This window comes from Clytia hemisphaerica, unplaced genomic scaffold (genome assembly GCF_902728285.1).
Source record: "Clytia hemisphaerica strain Z4C2 unplaced genomic scaffold, Clytia hemisphaerica genome assembly, whole genome shotgun sequence".
Classification (NCBI taxonomy): Eukaryota; Metazoa; Cnidaria; class Hydrozoa; order Leptothecata; family Clytiidae; genus Clytia; species Clytia hemisphaerica.
In genome coordinates, this window is record NW_027103344.1 from 508,954 (window position 1) to 519,495 (window position 10,542).

Here is a 10,542-nt window from a genome sequence, read left to right on the forward strand (position 1 = left end):
AAGAAGATGAATTTTTAAGCAAAGCAAATTGCAAATAATTTATGTTTTTCAAATTTGGCCTGTAACGTCAATCTCATACATAAATATATTAGTTCTGCCTACTTCGATGGCACTTCTAAATAAAGTTTCAAAATCCGGATCCTTTCTACTCTCTAACAAAGAAAACCTGCTCACAGACCATAAAAGATGTCACAGATCCTAAGGATTGGCCCCATACTGAGTAGCACTTGTTCTAGGGACAACTATGATGAGAAGTATGAAATTAACACTATGCTAAAATTCACAAGTTGAAAAGAAGCAATATAGGTAAAACGCTAATTTCCTCACCCAGTATATTCACAAGATTTGATTTTGTTGCTTGATCTTCACAGGATATTTTAAGCTCGTCAAAGAGTGCAAACTTTGGTCTTGGGAAGTACCAGAGGAATCTGAGAAAAAGGTTATAACATTATAGAGGTAATCTGTAAATCTGTTTCAGAGTTACTTTGAGAGGAATAGTCCTATTTTAGGATAAGAAAATTGCTAAGGTCGATACCTTTTGGCAAAATTAGAGAGAATTTGTTTCTTTTGTTTTTTTTTGTTGAGAAAAATAAACTATGGAATACCTTTGGAAAATACAAAAAGGTCTTAATTATGCGTATAACAAACTTCTCATAAGCTAACAATGAATTCTTTCTAACAAGGAGAGAAATCCATAAAATATTCAGACGGATTGGTGTAATATATGTCCAAAACAAATTTTTGTCATAGCAGAGAAAAAATCTTTTTTCCTGTAAATGCAAATATGATTTCAAAAATTTGGATGGTATTATTGAGTAGATCTGAGAGGTGCCATATGAAAATATAAACATAATATAAGTATTACCTGCTTCCAAAGCCATTCTTGATGCTATATGGGTCACTGATCATTTCAACAGCATTTTCCGGCTGTGTAAAGCTCATTATTGACACGTTAGTTCTGTTCATATGATAATTTGCATTTCCTGCAACTGAAAAGCGAGAAAAATACAAAGTAGAATTCACTTTTTCCTTAAATCTCATTAACCATCTGATTGTCCTTTGCATAGATTTAGTGAAAGTTCTTTTGGGCATAAAAACAATACCTCCAAATGTTTTGCAACTAAATTATAAAAAACCTATTAAGCATAGAAAAATGATGTCACAAAACGAGCTATTATTTTGCAACTCAGAAATAAAAATAGGCTTCAGTGCTGCAAATAACGGCCGGTGACTGGTAATTACCGGTAATTTTTAAGCTAATATGTGTGTTTCTTCTCGTGAAATTTTGATGGTTTCATTGTTAGTGCTTTCTGATTGAGTAATCACCGGCCAACTTGAAATTCCTTATTTGCAGCACTGGGCTTTCTAATACTGACTATACCAATGAAAAGTACCCAAGAAAAGTTTATTTTTTAGAAAAAAATTGTCAAAACTATAGTTTCAGTTTAGATTTTGTAACAATCAAATATTTATTCAATAATTTCTTACTTGTCTCCCTTTTCCTGTTTGATCCATTGAACAAGCTTAGAAAACTGGCCTGATTAGGATCAGCAACCTTTCGTCCAGGGGTAAATATGTTAGAGGATGATAAAAATGAAGTTAATTCATCATAAACACACAAAATTCTTCCACCATTGGATGCCAACACCTCCCCATATTTCTCCTGAAAAATTTGAATTTTTTTTATAAATTTTACATAGGTTGTTATCACCTTACATTAAAAATTAATAACAATCCCTATTAGAGCCAAGCTATTTCGGCTTCCCTGAGGGGTCCATCTTCTAAAAGTAAATGTCAATTCATTATTGAAATCAATAATAGTCTAGAAACTGGAGCTCAACTTATTTTTATTATTCTGATGGGGAAAAGTGAAAAGCATGTATTAATTAGTCAAACTGTTTCTGGTAATTGGTAATAATTGTGTCATTGTAAAAAAATACATAATTAATCATATTAGCTATTAAGAGTGTGTAATCGAAGGTCTTTAGACTTTATTATACATAAAAAACTTACCCATGTACAAGGTGGCATTGTCAGATCTTTAGATTTCCTTGTGTTGTTAAATTGACTGTTTTCTTCAAGCTTTTCTTGAACCTTTTCGATGACTTCTTCCAAGAAGTTATAAATGATTGATTTTCCACGTCCTTTTTACAAAGGAAACAAGATTAGAATTAGAAAATATGAGAAATGATGAATTTGAGGTGCACAAAAGCTACCCTTGATTTTAGAGAAGGAAGTTAAGGATCAGCATTTATAGACAAAAGATTTTCCCCACTATTTGTAGTCAGAGAGTCTGTAGTAAGTATTTCGCTTCTTGATATACTGATGGCGTTCTACTTTTTCCACCATCAGATTATCAAAGGCAAAAAGTAGTTGAGCTGATCCTGGACTACTCTATTTGCTAAGAAAAGAAAAGTAGTTTCCATTATAGTGATAGTCAATCTATTCTTTCATCTCTAAAGAAGGGGTGTTGAAATTAGAAGGGAAATCATGTAGAAATTAGACCAACTTATAGTATGGTATGGTTTAAAAATGGAATAGCCCATTGAATTTTTATTTAACCCCAATTATTGTCAGTTGAGTACTGAGCGATCTTTTCAAGTCATCTCTATACAAAAAAGAAAAGCAAAAAGACCTATCGAATGAGAACATCATAATGTTCCACCGCAGAGTAACTTGTGTTTTGAATCTATCAAAGCAATTAAAACACTAGAAATCTTCAAATCCCACGATATCCAAAAACTCGAGAACACGCAAGCAAATTGATTTTGCAACGGTATAAATTGAAACTTGAAAATGTTATTAACACAGTTAATTGGCATAATTAGTGAGATTAGATATAATTTGATCATTTTCCCGATTTCATTTTTAGGGCCTGTCTTCTTTGGAATCAAGATGGAGCAAGAAACGAAGACTTTTTATAAGAACAAAAAAACTCATCAAGCATTTGCTTTGCGTTTGTTTTTTTCTACCAAAGCTGTGAAGATCACATGTCAGAAGGATAAGCGAGCAATAGAAGAACATAATAATCTGCACAACACTCTCGTATCACAGAACCCGGTGGGGACCTACAGCGGGAAATTTCTATTGCAAAATATCTTAACGGGGAAGAAAATTTGGGGTTTTAAATGGTCGGGGAAAAATTGCGACGGCGTTTACTTTTGTTAACTTTTCGAAATTTTCATCATTTCCCCCCAAATTTTTCAAGTTTATCCCCTTTGGAAAGTTCTATCGGCTATCTCAGCCCCTCAGAATGACTTAATTACTCAATATGGAGTTTTTCTCTCCCCAATTCATAAACGGATGATATACATTGTCCCCGGACATTTACTAACACGCATAGACGTACATTTTCTATATTTCATATATAATAGAACACCCCTTTCTCAGTAACCCAGTGAAGTTTTGAAACCCACCGGGTCTTAATATAGGATCTCCAAAGCTCACTAAGTGATAACCTTTAACTTCCTCTGGTAGGGAAAAATTGACTTTCAACTAATATTCAAGAATTCTTAAAAAAACTGAGATTGACTGGGGTAAGACAGTAAGACCATAAATAAGATCTTTGATTTGGGTTCTATGCAATTTCTTTCACCGGGTAATTCATCATGGAGTGGAGCTGACCGGGTCACTCAATTCTCTAAAAAAAAGTACATGCGAAAATTAATCGACTTAGGGTAATAATAGCAGTATTCTAAGTCGCGTCATTAAGACAAAAGTGACGAGAAAGTAAAAAATCCCACTCGCACAAGACAGAGATGTAATGTGTATTCCGACAAGGACATGATGTGTATTTCCTTCGTTGTGAGACAGGGATATAGGAAAGCAACAAAAAACATCACTCGCACACTCGCATGAGACAGGGATGTAATATGGTATATTTCCTTTGTTGTGAGACAGGCAGGTGCGAGAGGCGGGAGAGCTAAAATACCACTCGCGTGATACAGGGATAATACGTACCTGATAAAATAATATTTCTTCCCACTATTTTACCGAGCTTTTTACGTTGCCTTAATATACATTAATTAAAGCAAGCTTTTATCCCCTATTGATCGTGATATAAAGAGGGCCTTAGATAATATCCTTGAACTCATTCGCATGTCAATGACCTTCTTAAAGTAACTCTCACAGGAATCTGCAAAGACGTCCTAATAGACGTAATAAAAAACTTACCATTGTTGAAAGAATAACTTTTCGTAATCACTTGGGAATATAATTACTACTTGCATCGTGTTTACGTCATATTTCTCATCTCTTCACTTTTTCTACCGTGTAGGAGTGCCAAACATGAGATTTCTATAAGGAAATTTGAAAAACTTCACCGCAGAAATATTTTCAATATTTTGCTCAATTTTTCGACTGCAAGTTGTGGGGTAGCAGAAATATATATCAATGTGTTCCTTATTAGAGCCGCTAAACGAATATCGTATTTTTGTTTTCACCACGACGTGTTATTGAACGTTTTAAGTACTTTTTGTTTTAAGCCTTTGATCTTTCTTTTTTTTCTTTTGTTTAGCGTGGCGCTAAATGATGTGATTACTCATTTTTTTGTCGTTTAAAATATGATAGTGTGCTCGACTGATTGTCTGAATTGATGACGGCTAATAGATTAAGTTCAAAATATATGTGATTAAAATAAGTGTGAAGGATTTTGAATTTCTTTACCTGTGTATACACAGACAGATATCCAAACTTGGATGTTCTCTTTCCATCCAGAAGAGTTGACATCTAGCGACCCATGACCCAATGCCAGAGAAAACAGTGATATCAAAGAGAGCAGAATTGTAACTTTTTCTTGTTTCATTGTCTTTGCCAGTAAGGTACATAGCTGGAAGAAAGATAAAAAAGTTGAAGAAAACAGATTAAACTAACTGAGCCATAAAAAAAGTTAAAAGCAAATTAGAGATTTTAAGCATATAGAGTGTTGTTTTGTTATATATAATTATCTATCTAACAAAAATTTACTCAGGTTGAAGTCTCCTATTTCATTTTTTCCATTTTCCGCCATTTTCTTATATGAAAAGCGCGCGAAAAATAAATGTAAAAGTGTAACCATAGTAACCAAGTAACATCGTTTTGGCTTATAGTTATAGTGTCTTTTAAAATGATATTCAAGCTTTTTCGTAGTAAAACTTTTTGTTTCTTGGAAGGATTTCCCTCGAATGATCCCAAAAATTTTAAATTTTGATCTATTTTTTTTCTCGATAACATCATTGTTTATGACGTCATTTTCAGATATATACGTTGTGAAATTTTATCAGTTTTTCATTCTCCTTCGAATGAATCATAAAATTAAAATGTCCGAGTATTTATTTATTGTTTTTATTATGTGAAATATCATTTAGCCAAAAAAGTTGGATAGATTTCTTAAAATATTTTTTTATTTTTGATGAAAAATAAAACAACGCTTTTTGAAAGAAAAAGTTTCTTTAGAATCTAAATTTAAGAGTCGTTCATCCTTGTATTCAGCGCACTTAGTGCACTTGGGCAGGCGAAGCTGAAGTGAAATACAACGACGTGATTTATTACTGGTCTAAATTTTGGAAATCGAGGCAAAATTTTCGGTATTTTGGAAATCAAAAACCTCCTACACCCCTATATGTAGCTAATCCTATAATAAAGTACAGAATATCAAAAGTCAACATAAACATACCTTATCCAAGTTTGATGGAATTTTGTCATTTAAATCTGTTTCCATAACTTTATAAAGCTTTTCTTCTTCTAGGAAATCCATTTTAAGGTTTTTAAAGACAACTAGCACCACAACCAACAATTCAAACTTGAACACACGTGCTCCAAAAAATTTTGATACAAGAATTCACCACTTTACTGATCACGAACAGAAACGGGGGTTCACGTAAAATTGACCGCCGTTTGTCAATGTCAATGTCAACTTTATATTTCAAGCACTATAACACCCCGATCATTTTACATTCAAATTCGAGCATTGATTTTTAAACAAAAGGCTCATTGTATTTTGTAACTTATTATCCGAAATTTTGACATAAATTATATATTTGTTTCTTACGTCAGGCATAATTAACATTTTTTTCGAAACAATTAAAATATTTGTTACCTAGGTAACAATAAAAATAGATGTCAATTACACTTGTTTGCTTCGATTTGCTCCTATCATCTTGACACCTTTCTGAAGATTGCTAAATTTTTTGACGTCACTCAGTAATTATTATGTTTGTCGAGTTGACTTGGAACACGTGGTGAGCAGCAGCTGAGCAGGATACAAAAAATTAAGACGGGCTGTGAACTATGTGTGAACACAGATATCTGTAAAGCCCGAAGGGCTAGATAGTCATTTTTAAGCTTTCTCCAGCAAAAAAAGTGAAGCAAAAATTTGACTTTTTAAATTTCGTGCCGATGGATAGGATCTAGCATTTTAATTGTTTTTTTTCGGAGCGCGAGATCAAAAAAAGTAGGCGGCAAACGCTATTTCACATCTCTCAAACCGGTGAAATTGCATTTTTTAGTCACGTGACTTTGGTAGGAAATCCTTCCAAACCTAGGCTTCATATTTCGATAAAAGCCGCGAATCTAGCCCTTCGGGATTTACAGATCTGTGGCTGTGAACATTCCCAAAAATTTGGCTCTAAAATGATTTAACCTTTTCGTTAACCTTTTAATTTAACCTTACTGTCCGTAAATTCACCTGTCCGGTCAAGATTTTAAGTTATTGATATGTGTCTTAACGATATTACCTGGAGATGTTTTTTTTCATTGTCAATTGAATTTAAAATGATGACGTTTTAAGTTTCAGCCGTTGAAAATTTTATTTCATTCATTATTATATTATTGGTGTAATAATTGGGAAATTAGAACGGGGACTTCAAAGAATATTTTTTTACACTGTCATCTTGTTAAATTTCAATTGTTATAATTGATCATTCTTTTAATGCATGGCCGAAAATAATTGTCGATCGGCCCTGTTTTCAAAGAATAAATGTGACAATATAAACACGGGTGAAAGAAGGACCGTAATGTTGTACGACTCAAATTCTTAACAATAAAATTCGGATGAGGACCCATAGCATAATCTGTTATAAAGGATCTCAATACTAATTTTTTTGTAACATAGTATTTACATTGATAAAAAAGATAATACAACTTAATTTTGCTACTATTGATGATAATGTAAATATTCTCTAAACTAAAAATATTCGCAGGAGTAAGAACCTAACCCCTTGTGAATAAAACCCATCTGACCGGCATCTATATTTTAACCGCTGATAGGATTCGGTTAAAAATTGGGAAGCTGTCATTAAATATACCCAAAAAAAGATCTTCACGATTTTCACCACGTGCAGAAAAACAAATCTATTTATCTAATTTTTGTCAGCGGTAGCAAGAAAAAACCCAATCAACCGACCGCCTTTTTAACAAATTTAAAAGCACATCAAAAGATTATGTATGAATGTAGTATACTGTACACGTTGTTTTTTCTACAAGAACAAAGCATATAAGAACATGAGTCTTGGGAAACTCTAAAGCATGTAAATCCTTAGTAAATAACATAATAAAAATACTCATAAAATGCCAAAAATAAGAATATTTTTTAGGCTCAAATGCAAAGGCTCTTATTTAGTTCTTATAAAAACGTGTAAAAATCTTAAAAGAAACAAAAGAATTAAAACACGCAAATATCATACATAGCAAAAGCAAAAAATCACATCCATCCAAAATCACAAATTTTTTATCAATCAATTAAGTGATGTATTAATTGTGTAATGTATTCGATTTGAGTAATTAATTATTGAAAAGCCAATTAATTTAATTAATTAATTCATCCACTAATTAATGAAAAGCCCGAAAAATTAATTTCTTTGTTAAGTCTGTTAAGTAAAATCAAACTAAATGGCAGCATGACATGAATGTAGGACCAGCACACTCCGACATTCCTCATTAGAAATACTACCATCACAGTCTAGCGTTTTATTCGTGTATTACCGTTCATATATAAATATTTTGTTTCGTAAATATCGAAGTAGAACCATTTATCGCGATGAAAAAATTCGTTTTTGAATAACCAGTCAAGTTGGTAAATTCGTTTTTTCCAACGTGGATTTTTTACATGTGATGACAGAAACCACGCCAAATATAACATTGGTGGGCATCCATTTCCTGGAAATAAATAAAATATATATTATTCAATTGAATTGAATTGCATTTTAATTGATTTAAGAGTTAGCCTATACATAGTAGCCTAAGCAGTAGCGAAAAATAAAATCGACGTCGACATTACTCCACGTCGAAAAATCGTCAAAGTGGAACTCACCAAGGAACAATACAAAACTATTGGTTTTTGGTGAGGTAATCAAAAAACCATAAAAACTCGCGAGAAACTTGTATATTTCAGTGGCGGGGGTCTGAAATTTACACCGGGGGAGTGTTTAATACTATGTAAGAAAGTATGTTTTACCTGAAAAAAAAACAGATACAAAATCAAAAGTATCACAATCGCCATAAGGACTCGAAAAGAATTTTCTTCGAATAAACTTCGGCCAAAGTGCATTTTTGAAAAAACAGTCGCCATCAAATTCTTTCAACATGTTTGATCTTTTTCTTTTCACTCTTTGTCAATGCTTTTAGCTTTCGAAAGTGGGAAAGCATTTCTTCCAACTCCATCTTTGTAATTTACAATTTCTGTTTTTACTAAAAGATAAAAGTGTCTGTACACTACCTTTTTCAGATAACTCAATTAACGAGAAGAAATCTTTTTTTCACGACAATTACCATAAAAGGCATGAAAAGATTCGAGATTTCTCTTTCGTTTTCGGCTTTTTGTCGTATGTCGTTTGAAATGACATTTGTTTTAACACTTTTATTTTCGTTAGTTGTAATTTTTGATTGACGGCTTCATATTATGGAGATAAAAGGAAGAGAGATGTTTACGAACTGTGCAGCTGGCTGCCAGAAGATAAATGTCATAGTACTGGACATGAATGAAGAATCACTGGAAATCAGACATCCCCATGTTAAGCTCAAGTAGATTGGGGATTATATAATTTTTTATTTCTGCAGTTATTAAAAACTCTTGTGAGACTTACGAAAATCAGTGAAACATCGAGTTTTCTTCAGCAAAAGAAATCTTTTCTCTGACTCTGACTCTGACCCTAAGTATGAGCAGAACAAAATCCTCAAAATATTTAATCTTATCCTTATTTTGATATCTCGACCGTGGAAAATTGTTCCACAAAATACTGTAGAAGGTTACTATAAGACAGGCCAAATATCTCGAACCATCTGATTATCCCTTTTTTAATTTGCTGGATTCCTAATTATATGAAAAATGAATGTTATGTTCTAATTTCTTTGTTTTCACGCGGCATATTTTTCGAAATCTGGCGTTAATGTTTAACTAGCGTTCGTGTGAAAACCACGCGTGTAACGCGTTTAGGATGAGAGATAAGAATTGGCCTAATTTCCTATCCAGGAGTCTCGTGTCTACTTTATATCAGTGGGTCGAATTGACATAGCATCTGGGTGACCATCAAGCCGGCGCGCGAAGCATCCGGCAGTTGAGCCAAAATGAGCATCCAGTGATCGTGATATGGAGATCAAGTCATCGAATGGAGAGATTCCGGTCGTCGAAATGAGCATCCAGCCGTCGAAACGAACATCTGGCCGTCAGTAGAGACAAGTTTGGAGTCCTCCTTGCTTTAGAGGGCCGGGGGTCCTCACCATTGAGTTTAAAGCCCGAAGGGCTAAAGTTCAATCTCTAACCTTTCTCAGGCAAGAAAAAGTGAAGCCTTAAAAAATGCGCCGCATTTTTGACGACAGATTGAATCTAGCAATTCCTTTGTTTACGATTGAAATTTTTTTCGAAATTTAGCGGTAAATTTTAGTTTCAATCTGTCATTTGTGTAAAAACCAGGCGAGCCGCTCAAGGCCGCACAACTTTGGTAGGATTTGTTGGCTTCAAATCCTACCAAGAAGATTGACTTCTAGCCCTTCGGGCTTATACTTCATTGGTCCTCACACCTTCGACAAAAGTTTCGGGCCCTCCTTTATAAGTTTCACTATCGAAAAGACCCTCTCAAAGCTTTCGTAAAATTTGGGATCCCCGGCCGTTGAGGGTTTTAACATTAAGGGGTCTTGGGGTCTTGGCGTGAGGTCCTCTAACCTAAATATAAAGTGTCGCCTATATTTATCGCGCCTATCCCGCCTTTCTTCTCCGCCCGGACCGCCATCAAAACAAAAACAAAAACACGTTTTGGAAATGGTAGACGTTTGTAGCGGAAAAATAAATTTCAAAATTTTGAACCAAAAACTTTAAGGATAATAATTCTTTCAAACTATTGACTTGACTTGAGTCGTATGAACGCCTCTAATATAAAATAACCAAAGACAGTATCAAGGAAGCATTTTCGTAGATGTGAGTATAAATTAAATTTTTCTCTAATTTTTTGTTGACATTTTATACCATTTAGTACCATTTATACCATGTCCATATCGTTTCACACTAGTTGTTTGCTGCCACCTTGCAGCCTTGAGTTTGAAGAAAATAAATAGGCTTGGATATGGTGATCT